The sequence below is a fragment of the Lygodium microphyllum genome, chromosome 26 (assembly GCF_053477565.2).
Source record: "Lygodium microphyllum isolate KBCC chromosome 26, Lygodium_microphyllum_v1.1.10, whole genome shotgun sequence".
Lineage (NCBI taxonomy): Eukaryota > Viridiplantae > Streptophyta > Polypodiopsida > Schizaeales > Lygodiaceae > Lygodium > Lygodium microphyllum.
This window is the reverse complement of record NC_141160.1, coordinates 92630707-92650573: the sequence shown is the minus strand read 5'-3', so window position 1 is coordinate 92650573 and position 19867 is coordinate 92630707.

Genomic DNA, 19867 nt, shown 5'->3' with positions numbered 1-19867 from the left:
AGAGAGAGAGAGAGAGAGAGAGAGAGAGAGAGAGAGAGAGAGAGAGAGAAAGGAAAATATAAATATATAAAAATGCACATACATATGTATATACGTGTGCATGCATACATACACACATAGATGAAAATTACATGCCTCAAAAGTTTACGATCTTGCAATGGTCAATTTAATCTTGATGAGCAGACTCGATTATTTCTTGATCTACTTTTTAGTTAAAAATTCCCACATTTTGCTTTCTTAATATTTAGTAATCCCACCTCCTAGCTAATGGGACATTCAACTAAGCACTTAGAATGTACATCAGTTATAATAACTATGTAGCTTTTATCCAATACAATTTGATTCATTATATTCATGTATCGACATTGGAGTTAAAACATATAATTATACTAGCTTGATATTTTACTAGGCCTTTTGGTCAATATGAGCATCAATATTTTATCAATTTTGGAAAAACTTACATAGTTGGATGACTTGCTTGACCCACTACACAATATACACACAAAAGAAGCAAGAAGATTTTATTCAATCACACAAGAGAGATGGAGGCTAAAATGTTTTCTTGCTATTCTTCTTCTCTTCTTTGTCCCGCACTACAATGTACACTAAGTGCACATAAGATACAATGTGAAGGAAATTGGCTTGCTTAGTCAACCATAAGATACACAAGAGAGATGGAGGCCAAAAGGATTTCTTGCTATTCTTCTTCTCTTCTTTATCCCACACTACAATGTACACTAAGTGCACATATGATACATTGTAAAGGAAAGTGACCTACTTAGTCAACCAATGCCTAACTAACTAGTAATCTCCTCATGCTATAACTATGCCAACTATAAATATATGTAACTAACTTAATACAAAAAATGATGAGTCAATGGCCATGTGAGGGTCATGATGACCACTAATGTGCTAAGTGTAGACACTAGACCCATGTAGGTAGGTGATCCCTCATCAATGTCCGTAGAGCTTTCCAGACATATGGACCTATGTAGCCAAGTAGTCTACAAGCTTTCCATCTTAACAATCCCCTTTTAAGCTCAACTGCATCTTCACAACTCCAAGTACGCTTTGAAATCTTTGAAGCTTCTTTATACCCAATGCCATTCTTTGAAATTTTAGCTATATAGTCTTTTATGCTAACATACACAAAGTCAACCTCACTTGCAAGTACCTTCTTGTTGAGATATTTGCAATCACACCTACTTTAGTCCCTTTGTATGGAATAGCTAGGCTAGGAAGATGCAGTCCATTCTAGGAAGAGAGACAGATCCCATAGGCACAGTGGATGTTAAGTGCTACCAAATAACTTATATAATGATGTACTTGAACTATTACTTTCACATGATGATAATGCAATAGTACTTGTCTCTTTCTATCAAGTGTTTGTGTCATTGTTGTCCATACAAAAGATTGTGTTTATGAGTTCAAGTCTCAATCTTGAAACCTAATTCACTTGTGTAACAGTTGTCTACATTGTCATGTCAACATGAGTTGTGTCTTTATCTTCCATCCATAGCTTCCGCATGTGCCATGCTCTAGATCCCGCACATCTTGACATGGTATCAGAGCCCAGTCGGGCATGGCATAACTCCCTTCTCTGCTCTCTCAATCCCTCTTAACCTCAGGTTAGCTCAAGTCCAGCTCATGGTTCCATTTCTCACCTCCATCTCTACTTGACCTTCCTTGGCAGCCATAGCCAGCAGCACCCTATCAACTTGAAGCTCCTGGATCTCTCTCCACAGGTCATATCTGAACCTGATCTCTTCTGGACATTTGTTCCTTGACTTCGAAGGCTTCTCTGTATCACTTAAGAGCTTGACATTGGCCACTCCATAGCTCAACATTGCTCAAATTGTCAGTCACACTGCCATAGCCTAAATCTGTGACCTGCAGGACATACCTTGATTGGAGTCCCTGGATCTCCCAAGAGAAAGCATATCTCCTCTTGCTTCCTTCTCAGGAATCATTCTTCACATCAGGGCGCTTCATCCCAGCACCAAGAACCATAACATTGGAAATGGTATGCATCGGCATTGCAAGAATTTGTGATTGCAGTTCTGAACTACGCGTGTTCACGGTCTTCTTCTCTGCGCATGCAGTACGGGCCGCGATCTGGACGAGGAGGATAGGGTTTTGGTAGAGCATCACATAAGCTTAATTTCTATAAAAAAAGTTTTTAAAATGATCCACCATAGCTCCTACAATGTCAAAAAAACCAGGCCCCTGTCATGAAACCCTAAAATCCACCATAGCCAATTTTTCACTCAAGCTAAAAAATCTATTGAGTTTTTCAGGCTTGAAATGAAGTCCAGCACATCACTTGCCACACATCTAAATTACATGGAAGGACATCTAACCCAACTTGTAGGAATCAACATTAAAATGGAAGAAGATGTTTGCATTGGTGTTCTACTTAAGAGTTTGCCTCCTGAATATAATAATGTATCAACAACTTTAATCAACATGCCAAATCTTGAATTTGTTGATATCCAGGCATCACTGTTAGAAGAGGAAAACAAGCTAAAAACTAAGGAAGAACCAAGTACCTCTAGAGATGAGCATGCATTATATGTTGACAACAGGTACAAAGGCAAGAAAGATTAGCTCTTCTATGATTTTTGCAAAAGGACCAAACACAAAGAGAAGTTTTGCCACACAAGAAAGAGGTCCCAAAAAGCCTATCTAGTTGCAGTCAAAGAAGAAGAAGAAAATGGAGCAAAGGAAGAAGAAGAAGAAGAAGAAGACCACTAGGAGAAGGACAAACCTCATCAGTCCTTCTATTCAGATAGAATTTTTTGAGTTTTGTATTTCCTAGCCCTAATGTCTCAAACATAAACTTGTAAACTCCTCAGTTATCCTTGTACTATAGCCTCTGTACACTTTGTAAGGCCCCTACTACAGCCTCTGGATGTCCATCATGTTTGTGGTACCCACACTTAGCCTTTTCTGTGACAGCCTCTGGTGTTTTTGCCATGTTTATGGTGTGCCCACACTTTGCAGGTGTTGCCTTCACTAAAGCCTCTACACACTTTGTATTTTTGGTTGTGATTGAGGAGGGGTGTTGAGATATTTGCACACCTACTTTAGTCCCTTTGTATGGAACAGCTAGGCTAGGAAGATGCAATCCATTCTAGGAAGAGAGACAGATCCCATAGGCACAGTGGATGTTAAGTGCTACCAAAGGACTCTATATAATGATGTACTCGAACTATCACTTTCACATGATGATAATGCAATAGTACTTGTCTCTTTCTGTCAAGTGTCTGTGTCATTTTTGTCCATACAAAAGATTGTGTTTATGAGTTGAAGTCTCAATCTTGAAACCTAATTCACTTGTGTAACAATTGTCTACATTGTCATGTCAACATGAGTTGTGTCTTTATCTTCCATCCTCCATAGCTTCCACATCTGCCATGCTCTAGATCCCGCACATCTTGACACTTCTCTCTCATTAAATGGTAGTGCACCTCAAAAACTTTTATCATGGTCCGACTTCTTTTCTTTACTTCTAACAAACTCATACAAGCCTTTTTCGATGAGAAAGTTCATCACATGGAACTTCTGCGAAGGGTACTTGTTCTTGTCCAAATTCTCAATGATGAGATTTTGACTGTTTCCAAATATCATGATAAAGTTGAGCAAGAAAGTCTTTTGTAACCTTGTATAAGAATGTACACTAACAAACTGGGCAATATTTTTCACTAATTACTCAACAATACATATAATTTACAAATTGCATGCAAATAAATGCTCTTTTCTAGAGAGACTGCCTTTTGAGAACCTTGTAAGTTAAATAAAGATTCTTAAATATAAGGCTAACCTAGACATACCTTAGTCATTAATGATGAGTAATTATTTAATTAGTTATTAGTACAATAATTTATTTTACTTTAATAATTAGTTATTGGTTGTATTCATTATAAATATTAATCGTATTCACTAGTATTCAATATATGTAGTTCAAAATTTTTCATATTCAATATTATTAGATGGGTAATATAGATATTTATCCTATTCAATAGTATTTGATGGATGTTTTGGTTAGATAGTGAGTGATTATTGCTAGTGTTGTAGTCAACTAATTACTTAGAGAGAATGCGTTGTTAGTGTATAGTATTGTAGGCAATTAACTAATTAGTTAGAGAGCATGTGTAGTTAGTGTTGATTTCAATCGAGAACTAATAATTTAATAACTTACTAATTAGCTAATTAGTCATTTAGCTAGTCTATAATGTTGAGAGAGAGAGAGAGAGAGAGAGAGAGAGAGAGAGAGAGAGAGAGAGAGAGAGAGAGAGAGAGAGAGAGAGAGAGAGAGAGAGAGAGAGAGAGAGAGAGAGAGAGAGAGAGAGAGAGAGAGAGAGAGAGAGAGAGAGAGAGAGAGAGAGAGAGAGAGAGAGAGAGAGAGAGAGAGAGAGAGAGAGAGAGAGAGAGAGAGAGAGAGAGAGAGAGAGAGAGAAAGGAAAATATAAATATATAAAAATGCACATACATATGTATATACGTGTGCATGCATACATACACACATAGATGAAAATTACATGCCTCAAAAGTTTACGATCTTGCAATGGTCAATTTAATCTTGATGAGCAGACTCGATTATTTCTTGATCTACTTTTTAGTTAAAAATTCCCACATTTTGCTTTCTTAATATTTAGTAATCCCACCTCCTAGCTAATGGGACATTCAACTAAGCACTTAGAATGTACATCAGTTATAATAACTATGTAGCTTTTATCCAATACAATTTGATTCATTATATTCATGTATCGACATTGGAGTTAAAACATATAATTATACTAGCTTGATATTTTACTAGGCCTTTTGGTCAATATGAGCATCAATATTTTATCAATTTTGGAAAAACTTACATAGTTGGATGACTTGCTTGACCCACTACACAATATACACACAAAAGAAGCAAGAAGATTTTATTCAATCACACAAGAGAGATGGAGGCTAAAATGTTTTCTTGCTATTCTTCTTCTCTTCTTTGTCCCGCACTACAATGTACACTAAGTGCACATAAGATACAATGTGAAGGAAATTGGCTTGCTTAGTCAACCATAAGATACACAAGAGAGATGGAGGCCAAAAGGATTTCTTGCTATTCTTCTTCTCTTCTTTATCCCACACTACAATGTACACTAAGTGCACATATGATACATTGTAAAGGAAAGTGACCTACTTAGTCAACCAATGCATAACTAACTAGTAATCTCCTCATGCTATAACTATGCCAACTATAAATATATGTAACTAACTTAATACAAAAAATGATGAGTCAATGGCCATATGAGGGTCATGATGACCACTAATGTGCTAAGTGTAGACACTAGACCCATGTAGGTAGGTGATCCATCATCAATGTCCGTAGAGCTTTCCAGACATATGGACCTATGTAGCCAAGTAGTCTACAAGCTTTCCATCTTAACAATCCCCTTTTAAGCTCAACTGCATCTTCACAACTCCAAGTACGCTTTGAAATCTTTGAAGCTTCTCTATACCCAATGCCATTCTTTGAAATTTTAGCTACATAGTCTTTTATGCTAACATACACAAAGTCAACCTCACTTGCAAGTACCTTCTTGTTGAGATATTTGCAATCACACCTACTTTAGTCCCTTTGTATGGAATAGCTAGGCTAGGAAGATGCAGTCCATTCTAGGAAGAGAGACAGATCCCATAGGCACAGTGGATGTTAAGTGCTACCAAATAACTTATATAATGATGTACTTGAACTATTACTTTCACATGATGATAATGCAATAGTACTTGTCTCTTTCTATCAAGTGTTTGTGTCATTGTTGTCCATACAAAAGATTGTGTTTATGAGTTCAAGTCTCAATCTTGAAACCTAATTCACTTGTGTAACAGTTGTCTACATTGTCATGTCAACATGAGTTGTGTCTTTATCTTCCATCCATAGCTTCCGCATGTGCCATGCTCTAGATCCCGCACATCTTGACATGGTATCAGAGCCCAGTCGGGCATGGCATAACTCCCTTCTCTGCTCTCTCAATCCCTCTTAACCTCAGGTTAGCTCAAGTCCAGCTCATGGTTCCATTTCTCACCTCCATCTCTACTTGACCTTCCTTGGCAGCCATAGCCAGCAGCACCCTATCAACTTGAAGCTCCTGGATCTCTCTCCACAGGTCATATCTGAACCTGATCTCTTCTGGACATTTGTTCCTTGACTTCGAAGGCTTCTCTGTATCACTTAAGAGCTTGACATTGGCCACTCCATAGCTCAACATTGCTCAAATTGTCAGTCACACTGCCATAGCCTAAATCTGTGACCTGCAGGACATACCTTGATTGGAGTCCCTGGATCTCCCAACAGAAAGCATATCTCCTCTTGCTTCCTTCTCAGGAATCATTCTTCACATCAGGGCGCTTCATCCCAGCACCAAGAACCATAACATTGGAAATGGTATGCATCGGCATTGCAAGAATTTGTGATCGCAGTTCTGAACTACGCGTGTTCACGGTCTTCTTCTCTGCGCATGCAGTACGGGCCGCGATCTGGACGAGGAGGATAGGGTTTTGGTAGAGCATCACATAAGCTTAATTTCTATAAAAAAGATTTTTAAAATGATCCACCATAGCTCCTACAATGTCAAAAAAACCAGGCCCCTGTCATGAAACCCTAAAATCCACCATAGCCAATTTTTCACTCAAGCTAAAAAATCTATTGAGTTTTTCAGGCTTGAAATGAAGTCCAGCACATCACTTGCCACACATCTAAATTACATGGAAGGACATCTAACCCAACTTGTAGGAATCAACATTAAAATGGAAGAAGATGTTTGCATTGGTGTTCTACTTAAGAGTTTGCCTCCTGAATATAATAATGTATCAACAACTTTAATCAACATGCCAAATCTTGAATTTGTTGATATCCAGGCATCACTGTTAGAAGAGGAAAACAAGCTAAAAACTAAGGAAGAACCAAGTACCTCTAGAGATGAGCATGCATTATATGTTGACAACAGGTACAAAGGCAAGAAAGATTAGCTCTTCTATGATTTTTGCAAAAGGACCAAACACAAAGAGAAGTTTTGCCACACAAGAAAGAGGTCCCAAAAAGCCTATCTAGTTGCAGTCAAAGAAGAAGAAGAAAATGGAGCAAAGGAAGAAGAAGAAGAAGAAGAAGACCACTAGGAGAAGGACAAACCTCATCAGTCCTTCTATTCAGATAGAATTTTTTGAGTTTTGTATTTCCTAGCCCTAATGTCTCAAACATAAACTTGTAAACTCCTCAGTTATCCTTGTACTATAGCCTCTGTACACTTTGTAAGGCCCCTACTACAGCCTCTGGATGTCCATCATGTTTGTGGTACCCACACTTAGCCTTTTCTGTGACAGCCTCTGGTGTTTTTGCCATGTTTATGGTGTGCCCACACTTTGCAGGTGTTGCCTTCACTAAAGCCTCTACACACTTTGTATTTTTGGTTGTGATTGAGGAGGGGTGTTGAGATATTTGCACACCTACTTTAGTCCCTTTGTATGGAACAGCTAGGCTAGGAAGATGCAATCCATTCTAGGAAGAGAGACAGATCCCATAGGCACAGTGGATGTTAAGTGCTACCAAAGGACTCTATATAATGATGTACTCGAACTATCACTTTCACATGATGATAATGCAATAGTACTTGTCTCTTTCTGTCAAGTGTCTGTGTCATTTTTGTCCATACAAAAGATTGTGTTTATGAGTTGAAGTCTCAATCTTGAAACCTAATTCACTTGTGTAACAATTGTCTACATTGTCATGTCAACATGAGTTGTGTCTTTATCTTCCATCCTCCATAGCTTCCACATCTGCCATGCTCTAGATCCCGCACATCTTGACACTTCTCTCTCATTAAATGGTAGTGCACCTCAAAAACTTTTATCATGGTCCGACTTCTTTTCTTTACTTCTAACAAACTCATACAAGCCTTTTTCGATGAGAAAGTTCATCACATGGAACTTCTGCGAAGGGTACTTGTTCTTGTCCAAATTCTCAATGATGAGATTTTGACTGTTTCCAAATATCATGATAAAGTTGAGCAAGAAAGTCTTTTGTAACCTTGTATAAGAATGTACACTAACAAACTGGGCAATATTTTTCACTAATTACTCAACAATACATATAATTTACAAATTGCATGCAAATAAATGCTCTTTTCTAGAGAGACTGCCTTTTGAGAACCTTGTAAGTTAAATAAAGATTCTTAAATATAAGGCTAACCTAGACATACCTTAGTCATTAATGATGAGTAATTATTTAATTAGTTATTAGTACAATAATTTATTTTACTTTAATAATTAGTTATTGGTTGTATTCATTATAAATATTAATCGTATTCACTAGTATTCAATATATGTAGTTCAAAATTTTTCATATTCAATATTATTAGATGGGTAATATAGATATTTATCCTATTCAATAGTATTTGATGCATCTTTTGGTTAGATAGTGAGTGATTATTGCTAGTGTTGCAGTCAACTAAGTACTTAGAGAGAATGTGTTGTTAGTGTATAGTATTGTAGGCAATTAACTAATTAGTTAGAGAGCATGTGTAGTTAGTGTTGATTTCAATCGATAACTAATAATTTAATAACTTACTAATTAGCTAATTAGTCATTTAGCTAGTCTATAATGTTGAGAGAGAGAGAGAGAGAGAGAGAGAGAGAGAGAGAGAGAGAGAGAGAGAGAGAGAGAGAGAGAGAGAGAGAGAGAGAGAGAGAGAGAGAGAGAGAGAGAGAGAGAGAGAGAGAGAGAGAGAGAGAGAGAGAGAGAGAGAGAGAGAGAGAGCAAGGAAAATATAAATATATAAAAATGCACATACATATGTATATACGTGTGCATGCATACATACACACATAGATGAAAATTACATGTCTCAAAAGTTTACGATGTTGCAATGGTCAATTTAATCTTGATGAGCAGACTCGATTATTTCTTGATCTACTTTTTAGTTAAAAATTCCCACATTTTGCTTTCTTAATATTTAGTAATCCCACCTCCTAGCTAATGGGACATTCAACTAAGCACTTAGAATGTACATCAGTTATAATAACTATGTAGCTTTTATCCAATACAATTTGATTCATTATATTCATGTATCGACATTGGAGTTAAAACATATAATTATACTAGCTTGATATTTTACTAGGCCTTTTGGTCAATATGAGCATCAATATTTTATCAATTTTGGAAAAACTTACATAGTTGGATGACTTGCTTGACCCACTACACAATATACACACAAAAGAAGCAAGAAGATTTTATTCAATCACACAAGAGAGATGGAGGCTAAAATGTTTTCTTGCTATTCTTCTTCTCTTCTTTGTCCCGCACTACAATGTACACTAAGTGCACATAAGATACAATGTGAAGGAAATTGGCTTGCTTAGTCAACCATAAGATACACAAGAGAGATGGAGGCCAAAAGGATTTCTTGCTATTCTTCTTCTCTTCTTTATCCCACACTACAATGTACACTAAGTGCACATATGATACATTGTAAAGGAAAGTGACCTACTTAGTCAACCAATGCATAACTAACTAGTAATCTCCTCATGCTATAACTATGCCAACTATAAATATATGTAACTAACTTAATACAAAAAATGATGAGTCAATGGCCATCTGAGGGTCATGATGACCACTAATGTGCTAAGTGTAGACACTAGACCCATGTAGGTAGGTGATCCATCATCAATGTCCGTAGAGCTTTCCAGACATATGGACCTATGTAGCCAAGTAGTCTACAAGCTTTCCATCTTAACAATCCCCTTTTAAGCTCAACTGCATCTTCACAACTCCAAGTACGCTTTGAAATCTTTGAAGCTTCTCTATACCCAATGCCATTCTTTGAAATTTTAGCTACATAGTCTTTTATGCTAACATACACAAAGTCAACCTCACTTGCAAGTACCTTCTTGTTGAGATATTTGCAATCACACCTACTTTAGTCCCTTTGTATGGAATAGCTAGGCTAGGAAGATGCAGTCCATTCTAGGAAGAGAGACAGATCCCATAGGCACAGTGGATGTTAAGTGCTACCAAATAACTTATATAATGATGTACTTGAACTATTACTTTCACATGATGATAATGCAATAGTACTTGTCTCTTTCTATCAAGTGTTTGTGTCATTGTTGTCCATACAAAAGATTGTGTTTATGAGTTCAAGTCTCAATCTTGAAACCTAATTCACTTGTGTAACAGTTGTCTACATTGTCATGTCAACATGAGTTGTGTCTTTATCTTCCATCCATAGCTTCCGCATGTGCCATGCTCTAGATCCCGCACATCTTGACATGGTATCAGAGCCCAGTCGGGCATGGCATAACTCCCTTCTCTGCTCTCTCAATCCCTCTTAACCTCAGGTTAGCTCAAGTCCAGCTCATGGTTCCATTTCTCACCTCCATCTCTACTTGACCTTCCTTGGCAGCCATAGCCAGCAGCACCCTATCAACTTGAAGCTCCTGGATCTCTCTCCACAGGTCATATCTGAACCTGATCTCTTCTAGACATTTGTTCCTTGACTTCGAAGGCTTCTTTGTATCACTTAAGAGCTTGACATTGGCCACTCCATAGCTCAACATTGCTCAAATTGTCAGTCACACTGCCATAGCCTAAATCTGTGACCTGCAGGACATACCTTGATTGGAGTCCCTGGATCTCCCAACAGAAAGCATATCTCCTCTTGCTTCCTTCTCAGGAATCATTCTTCACATCAGGGCGCTTCATCCCAGCACCAAGAACCATAACATTGGAAATTGTATGCATTCGCATTGCAAGAATTTGTGATCGCAGTTCTGAACTACGCGTGTTCACGGTCTTCTTCTCTGCGCATGCAGTACGTGCCGCGATCTGGACGAGGAGGATAGGGTTTTGGTAGAGCATCACATAAGCTTAATTTCTATAAAAAAAGTTTTTAAAATGATCCACCATAGCTCCTACAATGTCAAAAAAACCAGGCCCCTGTCATGAAACCCTAAAATCCACCATAGCCAATTTTTCACTCAAGCTAAAAAATCTATTGAGTTTTTCAGGCTTGAAATGAAGTCCAGCACATCACTTGCCACACATCTAAATTACATGGAAGGACATCTAACCCAACTTGTAGGAATCAACATTAAAATGGAAGAAGATGTTTGCATTGGTGTTCTACTTAAGAGTTTGCCTCCTGAATATAATAATGTATCAACAACTTTAATCAACATGCCAAATCTTGAATTTGTTGATATCTAGGCATCACTGTTAGAAGAGGAAAACAAGCTAAAAACTAAGGAAGAACCAAGTACCTCTAGAGATGAGCATGCATTATATGTTGACAACAGGTACAAAGGCAAGAAAGATTAGCTCTTCTATGATTTTTGCAAAAGGACCAAACACAAAGAGAAGTTTTGCCACACAAGAAAGAGGTCCCAAAAAGCCTATCTAGTTGCAGTCAAAGAAGAAGAAGAAAATGGAGCAAAGGAAGAAGAAGAAGAAGAAGAAGACCACTAGGAGAAGGACAAACCTCATCAGTCCTTCTATTCAGATAGAATTTTTTGAGTTTTGTATTTCCTAGCCCTAATGTCTCAAACATAAACTTGTAAACTCCTCAGTTATCCTTGTACTATAGCCTCTGTACACTTTGTAAGGCCCCTACTACAGCCTCTGGATGTCCATCATGTTTGTGGTACCCACACTTAGCCTTTTCTGTGACAGCCTCTGGTGTTTTTGCCATGTTTATGGTGTGCCCACACTTTGCAGGTGTTGCCTTCACTAAAGCCTCTACACACTTTGTATTTTTGGTTGTGATTGAGGAGGGGTGTTGAGATATTTGCAATCACACCTACTTTAGTCCCTTTGTATGGAACAGCTAGGCTAGGAAGATGCAATCCATTCTAGGAAGAGAGACAGATCCCATAGGCACAGTGGATGTTAAGTGCTACCAAAGGACTCTATATAATGATGTACTCGAAATATCACTTTCACATGATGATAATGCAATAGTACTTGTCTCTTTCTGTCAAGTGTCTGTGTCATTTTTGTCCATACAAAAGATTGTGTTTATGAGTTGAAGTCTCAATCTTGAGACCTAATTCACTTGTGTAACAATTGTCTACATTGTCTTGTCAACATGAGTTGTGTCTTTATCTTCCATCCTCCATAGCTTCCACATCTGCCATGCTCTAGATCCCGCACATCTTGACACTTCTCTCTCATTAAATGGTAGTGCACCTCAAAAACTTTTATCATGGTCCGACTTCTTTTCTTTACTTCTAACAAACTCATACAAGCCTTTTTCGATGAGAAAGTTCATCACATGGAACTTCTGCGAAGGGTACTTGTTCTTGTCCAAATTCTCAATGATGAGATTTTGACTGTTTCCAAATATCATGATAAAGTTGAGCAAGAAAGTCTTTTGTAACCTTGTATAAGAATGTACACTAACAAACTGGGCAATATTTTTCACTAATTACTCAACAATACATATAATTTACAAATTGCATGCAAATAAATGCTCTTTTCTAGAGAGACTGCCTTTTGAGAACCTTGTAAGTTAAATAAAGATTCGTAAATATAAGGCTAACCTAGACATACCTTAGTCATTAATGATGAGTAATTATTTAATTAGTTATTAGTACAATAATTTGTTTTACTTTAATAATTAGTTATTGGTTGTATTCATTATAAATATTAATCGTATTCACTAGTATTCAATATATGTAGTTCAAAATTTTTCATATTCAATATTATTAGATGGGTAATATAGATATTTATCCTATTCAATAGTATTTGATGCATGTTTTGGTTAGATAGTGAGTGATTATTGCTAGTGTTGCAGTCAACTAATTACTTAGAGAGAATGCGTTGTTAGTGTATAGTATTGTAGGCAATTAACTAATTAGTTAGAGAGCATGTGTAGTTAGTGTTGATTTCAATCGATAACTAATAATTTAATAACTTACTAATTAGCTAATTAGTCATTTAGCTAGTCTATAATGTTGAGAGAGAGAGAGAGAGAGAGAGAGAGAGAGAGAGAGAGAGAGAGAGAGAGAGAGAGAGAGAGAGAGAGAGAGAGAGAGAGAGAGAGAGAGAGAGAGAGTATGTGTATGTGCTATTACACACACACACATTTTTATCATTAAATAATTCATTATTGATTGTTATGTTTGAACGTGAAACTAATAATTGTTGTACTTAGAATAATGTAATTTGCTCATTTAGTTCTGTTCAATCATTATAGGCTTTACTTTAGCATAGGCAATTGCAGTCATCATATATACAATCTTTCACAAGGTTAGTATCAATCTTTTTGTCATAATAAATAGTAAAGGAATCTCAAAAGATGGGGGAATAGAACCTTTGCCCATAATTATAAAACAAGAAAGAGACTTGTGCTAGCTCTTTGATATGCTACTTTTATAGCATGTTCATGTACTTTTCTGTATTAGTGCTCTGATTTTATGAAGTTTTAAGTTAAGTCTTAACAAAAAAGGATTAGTAAAATAAGCTACCAGATCACAAACTGGCTAAGGATGTTTTGGTGCAGATTGGTCAATGGTGAGCAAAGTTAAATTTCATAGTTGTTCCCATGGATGGGTTTGAGGGTATTCTAGGAATGGATTGGATCGATCACCATGTGGTTCAAATTTTGGGGATGCAAAGAAACAAGATTTATCTTCAAACCCCAACCACAGTGGTGTGGGTTCCCTACTTTCACACTAGATCTTAGGATCAGGGTGCATCTTCATCGCCAAGTCCACTGGAGACGCACATTGACCCTAAGCGGGTGAGTGACCCGATCTCCTCTATTCATAGTATTTACACACATAAATGGGTGCCAAAAAAGTCACCTAGAGAGCAGACACAGGGTAAGCAAGCTCAATCAAGAGCTCCAAAAGAAACAGTGCAGATAGCAGCTTTCACAGTCGACACAGTTTCTCAACAACATCAGGAATCCAGTCCTCCAACAGAAACAGTACAGATACCAGTCTTCACAAGCGACACATGTTCTCAGCATCATCAGGATCAAAGTCAAGTCTCAGCCATTTCAGAAATTACGGCTAAACAACTAGAAAAAGAATTGAAGCATGGGTGGCAATTATGTCTGTGCATTACACGGGTAATTGAAGAAGAGCTAGTGATTCATCAAATCATCTAGACCATAGGGAATGAAAAGGTGCAAGATCTCCTCCATCAGTTCCAAGATGTCATGCTTGACCATTTGCCCGATGGTCTGCCTCCTCGCAAAAGTGTAGATCACAAGATTAATCTTTTGCCAGGAGTTCAACCCCCAGCTCGGCCAATCTATAGGATGACATGCACGGAACTTGTGGAGCTCAAGAAGCAGATAGGTCAAATGGAAGCTTCTGGGCACATGCGGCCAAGTAGATCCCCCTATGGAGCTCCAGTGCTCTTTGTTAAGAAGAAGGACGGTTCACTCCGGTTATGTACAGATTATCGTGCTCTCAATAAATCTACAGTCAGAAATCGGTACCCCGTGCCCATAGTTGATGATTTATTGGATCGGCTTCAAGGTGCTAGGTTTTTCACACGTCTCGACTTGCGATTAGGATATCATCAGATTAGTATAGTAGAAGGGGATGAAGAAAAGACGGCTTTTAGAAGTCATTATGGCAGTTATGAATGGCTAGTGATGCCTGAGGGACTCACTAATGCACCAACTACGTTTTGTGAACTAATGGATAAAGTTTTTATTGATTTCCTGGATGACTTTGTAATCATCTATATTGATGATGTGTTGATTTATAGCAAAACTCTGGAGGAGCATTTGGATCACTTGCACAAAGTCTTCTCCCACCTCCGCCACCATCAGTTATATGTTAAGCCGGAGAAGTGCGAGTTTGCAGTGGAGCAGATAGATTTTCTCGGCTACTTGATCAAGCAGGATGGTATTGCCATTGACCCTAAGAAGGTTCAAGCGGTCATGAAGTGGCAACCCCCTACTAAGGTTGGACAACTTAGAGAATTTTTGGGGTTTACAGTGTTTTGCCATTAATTCATTCAAGGCTACAACAAGCTCACGATGCCCTTAACAGATTTGACATCTCCCTCAACTACTTTTCAGTGGACAGATAAGCAACAACATGCTTTTGACCAATTTAAGCAAATGATGATACATGCACCAGTACTCAAGATGGCAGATTTCTCTAGCCCATTCGAGGGCCATACCGATGCTTCAGGATACGCCATTGGCGGCGTGCTTATGCAAGATGGGCACCCAGTTTGTTATGAATCTAAGAAGTTGGATGCTATAGAAAGGAGATGGGCAACGCATGAGCAAGAGATGTTTGCAGTGGTCTATTGCTTAAGGAAGTGGAGACATTATGTTCAAGACAAGCCCACAAAGCTATATAAAGATAATATCTCTCTTAAATATTTCCAAACCCAACTGAAGCTCTCTCCCAAGCAAGCTAGTTGGTAGGATTTCCTAGCAGAGTTTGATATAGAAATTTTGCACAAGCCTGGATCTTCCAATAAGATGCTAGATGCCCTCAGTAGGCAGGCCGAGTTGCAAGCTATCACAGTAGCTGAAAGTAGATTTGGTGCTCAAGTTAGAGAGCACATGTGGGGAAATGAAGAAGCTGAACAATTAATCAAAGATATAGAGTCAGGCAAAACACCATGGGGGATGTATGAAATCAAGGATGGGCTCATCTATTATCAGTCAGCATTATATGTTCCGAAGGTTGCCAATCTCCGCAACCAGATACTCTGGGAGTGTCACGACAGTCCTATTGGTGGCCATTCCGGTCAGATCAGAACCTTTGATCGGCTTAAAAGATTTTTCCATTGGCCGAAGATGCGGGATGATGTTACACAATATGTTCACACATGTCCTACTTGTCAGATGGTCAAAGCACAGCGCATGAAGCCAGCAGGAGAACTTCAGGAGATGCTAGTACCTTCTCGTCCTTGGGACGTGGTTAGTATGGACTTCATCACAGATCTGCCGAAGTCTCATGGCTGTACAGTGATCTTTGTGGTAGTTGATTATTTTTCAAAGCAAGCTCATTTCATTCCAACAGAACCTCCCATTACAGCTTCCAAGGTGGCCAAATTGTTCTTTTCAAGGGTGTTCAAGTATCATGGCCTACCTTTGGCTATCATTTCACATCGGGATCCCCGTTTTCTAAGTAACATGTGAAGGGAATTATTCAAGCTATTGGATACTCAGTTAAGGTTTTCTTTAGCATATCATCCACAAACAAATGGGCAGACAAAGAGGCTCAGTCAGGGCATTCAAGACTACATTCGAAGTTATGTTCGGGCAGATCAGAAGGATTGGGCTCAATTTCTTGACATCCTTGAATTTCATTACAATGCCACACTACACAGTTCTACAGGGTTTACTCCTTTTGAAGTGGCTACTGGTAAAGAAGTTATAACTCCCATGGCCTTAGCAACGGGTAAGCAATTTGTCTCAGATCCAGATGCTGAAGAGTTCCTGCTCAATTGGAAACAATGCATGCAAGTCGCCCAAGATACTCTTCGTCAAAACAAGATTTTGGTAGCCAAGAGATACCACATCAATCGCCGCAAACATGTACAGTTCTTTCCAGGTGATTTGGTGTTGGTCAATTTGAAAAACATAGATTTGCCCAAAAACCTAACTCCGAAGTTCAACAACAGATAGTATGGCCCTTACAAGGTGGTGACCAGCATTAATGATGTGACCTACAAACTACAGTTGCCACCCAATGTTTTAATTCATGATGCCTTTCATGTACAATTACTTTGGAGGTTTCATGTCAATACCAGATTCGGTCGCCAACGTCCTTTGCCAGATCAACTTCAACATCTGCCCTTCGAACCTGAAATCATTCTGGCAACTCGCTTCATCGGCAAACATCTAGAATTCCACATCAAATGGAAGAATCGCCCACTCAAAGAAGCTTCATGGGTGATTGAACCTTTAGTCATTGAGCATGCCGATGACTTACGCCTTCAGTTTTACAACGAAAGAGAGAATCCCGATCTCTATCATCCGTCTTTACCTCCTGAGTGACTTTCTGTCTCACAAATTGTATAGTGAGAAGTGGGCAGAACAATCCTACTTCATATTTTTGGCAAAGTCCTTTGCTCCACAATTGTGATTGAGTCAGTGGGCAAGGCATACTACTTCATTCCTACTAATATCCGTCTTATCTCACACTTGTATATTTTCGTGGATAAGACGTGGCTTGTAAATACATCTTTTGTAAATAGCGGGCTAAGACACTGATCTGCTCTCTAGGAGTGGATTAAGACCCCCGACCTTTTTGAGTCAAAAACTGGTCCCTCTCTCGCCCAATGAGGACATTGAGCTTTCTCGTGGGGGGGGGGGGGGGGGGAGTGTATAAGGGAGCATCCTCTTGCTTCCTTACCCAACGGTGAAGAGACGATATTGGTAGCGTGTTGCGCCATCTTCGAATTGCCCATTCCTTTGTAAAGTTTTCTCAATCTAATACATCTTCTCACTTTCATTCTCAAAACTCTCTTCACTCTCTTTCCTTGCAATCGTGTCTTGTCGTGCTGTGACGTGTCGTGCCGTGCCGTGCCGTGCCGTGCCGTGTTGTGCCGTGCCGTGCCGTGTCGTGCCGTGACGTGTCGTGTGAGTTTTGAGAATGAAAGTGAGAAGATGTATTAGATTGAGAAAGCTTTACAAAGGAACGGGGAATTCGAAGATGGTGCAACACGCTACCAATATCGTCTCAACACCGTTGGGTAAGGAAGCAAGAGGATGCTCCCTTATACACTCCCCCCCCACGAGAAAGCTCAATATCCTCATTGGGCGAGAGAGGGACCAGTTTTTGACTCAAAAAGATCGGGGGTCTTAATCCACTCCTAGAGAGCAAATCAGTGTCTTAGCTCGCTATTTACAAAAGATGTATTTACAAGCCACTTCTTATCCACGGAAATATACAAGTGTGAGATAAGACGGATATTAGTAGGAATGAAGTAGTATGCCTTGCCCACTGACTCAACTTTGATCAAGTGAGGTACTCTTCATCAACATGATGTTTCAAGTTGGACGACAAGTTTCTAGTTAAATTTGATCAACTTCAATATACAATTTTGAGTTGTTCTTCATCTAATATATAATTTAAAATAGACATTTTGTTTGCTTAGATGTGATTAAAAACACATTCGATTTAGTAGGATTAAAATCATAGATTTAGAAAATATATATTCAATTATCTCATACACAATTTAAAAGATGCACATTCATTTTGCGTACACATCACTAGAAGCAACTTCGATTAAATAATATTTATATGATTCACAATGTAAAAAGTTAAATTTTCTACTTTATAAAATACCCATAATTTCAAAAATATGAATTTTATGTTTAGCTTTTATTTTCAACCAACAAAGAAAAAAAACAACCACACTCTTCTAAACTAGTCAACATGCACATGTACAAAACACACACACAATATCACTACCTAAATCTAGTTGCATTGTCAAACTAGTTTAAGATTAGTTGGTATGAGACTCTTTTGAGTTTTCATAGCCCCCTTACACGAATGAGCAAAAGAAAGGGGGACCAAACCCTCCATGGGAGCACCCTTAAAATGGGACTCTAACACCTTTTTATAATAGACAAATATGTGATAGTTACTTCACGCTGATCCTTACGACAACTATCTACCACCTTGATGGCCACTGCACCTCACACACTCCATCCCTAATTGTAGTGATCTAGAGTGAGTGTCAAGATTATGGGAGAGAAGGAAGGAGTCTCGCTTGAAGCTTTCTTGCTTGCACAATGGGGGAATACACACAAGGGTGGAGGCTGAAAACAGTTTTCCTCTTCTTAGTTGTGGAAGCCAAAAGAACTCAAGTACAAAGAAATAGAAGAACCCTAGATATGGGTCTCAAACCAAACTCAACTAACTAAGGTGGCATACTAATTGAGCCATGAACTAGAGTAGATAAGGATAGCTATCATGTAGCTATTATTCAGGGGTGGTGTACCAACCGCGTCTGCAACTGACAAGTCGGTGACATAAATACACAACGGTCACCCTGGCGTATCACGAGTGGAGCTCGATATCTCAACACTCCCCCTCGAGCTCAATCCCAATTCCTGCACACCAAGCAGGTCTCTGAACTTGCGCAGCTTCTCTGCGCCCAATGCCTTCGTGAATATGTCAGCTACCTGATCCTCCGTGCTGACATAAACTAGATCAATAAGACCTAGTAAAACCCTCTCTCGCACATAGTGATAATGCACCTCAATGTGCTTTGTTCTAGCATGATAGACTGGGTTATTTGCCAAGTGTATACTACTCATGTTGTCACAATAAATGACAACTGGTCCATCTGTAGACTGATGCATATCATAAAGTAGCTTATGCAACCAAGCTACCTCACATGCAGCCATTGCTGCACCCCTGTACTCAGCCTCTGTGCTCGACAAGGCAACTGTAGGCTGTTTCTTGCTGCTCCAAGTGATTGCAGCACTCCCAAAAGAGAACACATATCCACTGGTAGATCGTCTATCAGAAATACTACCAGCCCAATCAGCATCAGTGTATCCATGCAACTGTTTCTGAACCCAGTCTCATAAATAGTCCATACTGCAATGTGGACTTCACATACCTGAGTATGCGTCTAGCCGCATCTAAATGTGGTTTCCTTGGAGCCTGCATAAACTGACTTACCAATCCAACATCATAGCTCAAATCTGGCCTGGTAATAGTCATATAAATCAAGCTTCCTACTATGCGTCTGTACATAGTAGGGTCTTCCAGAAGCTCACCTGCATCTGCGCTCAGCTTCACATTCTGCTCCAAAGGAACTGAAATAGGCTTACAGCCTGTCATTCCATATTTGGACAGCATGTCCAATCCTTACTACCTCTGCAAG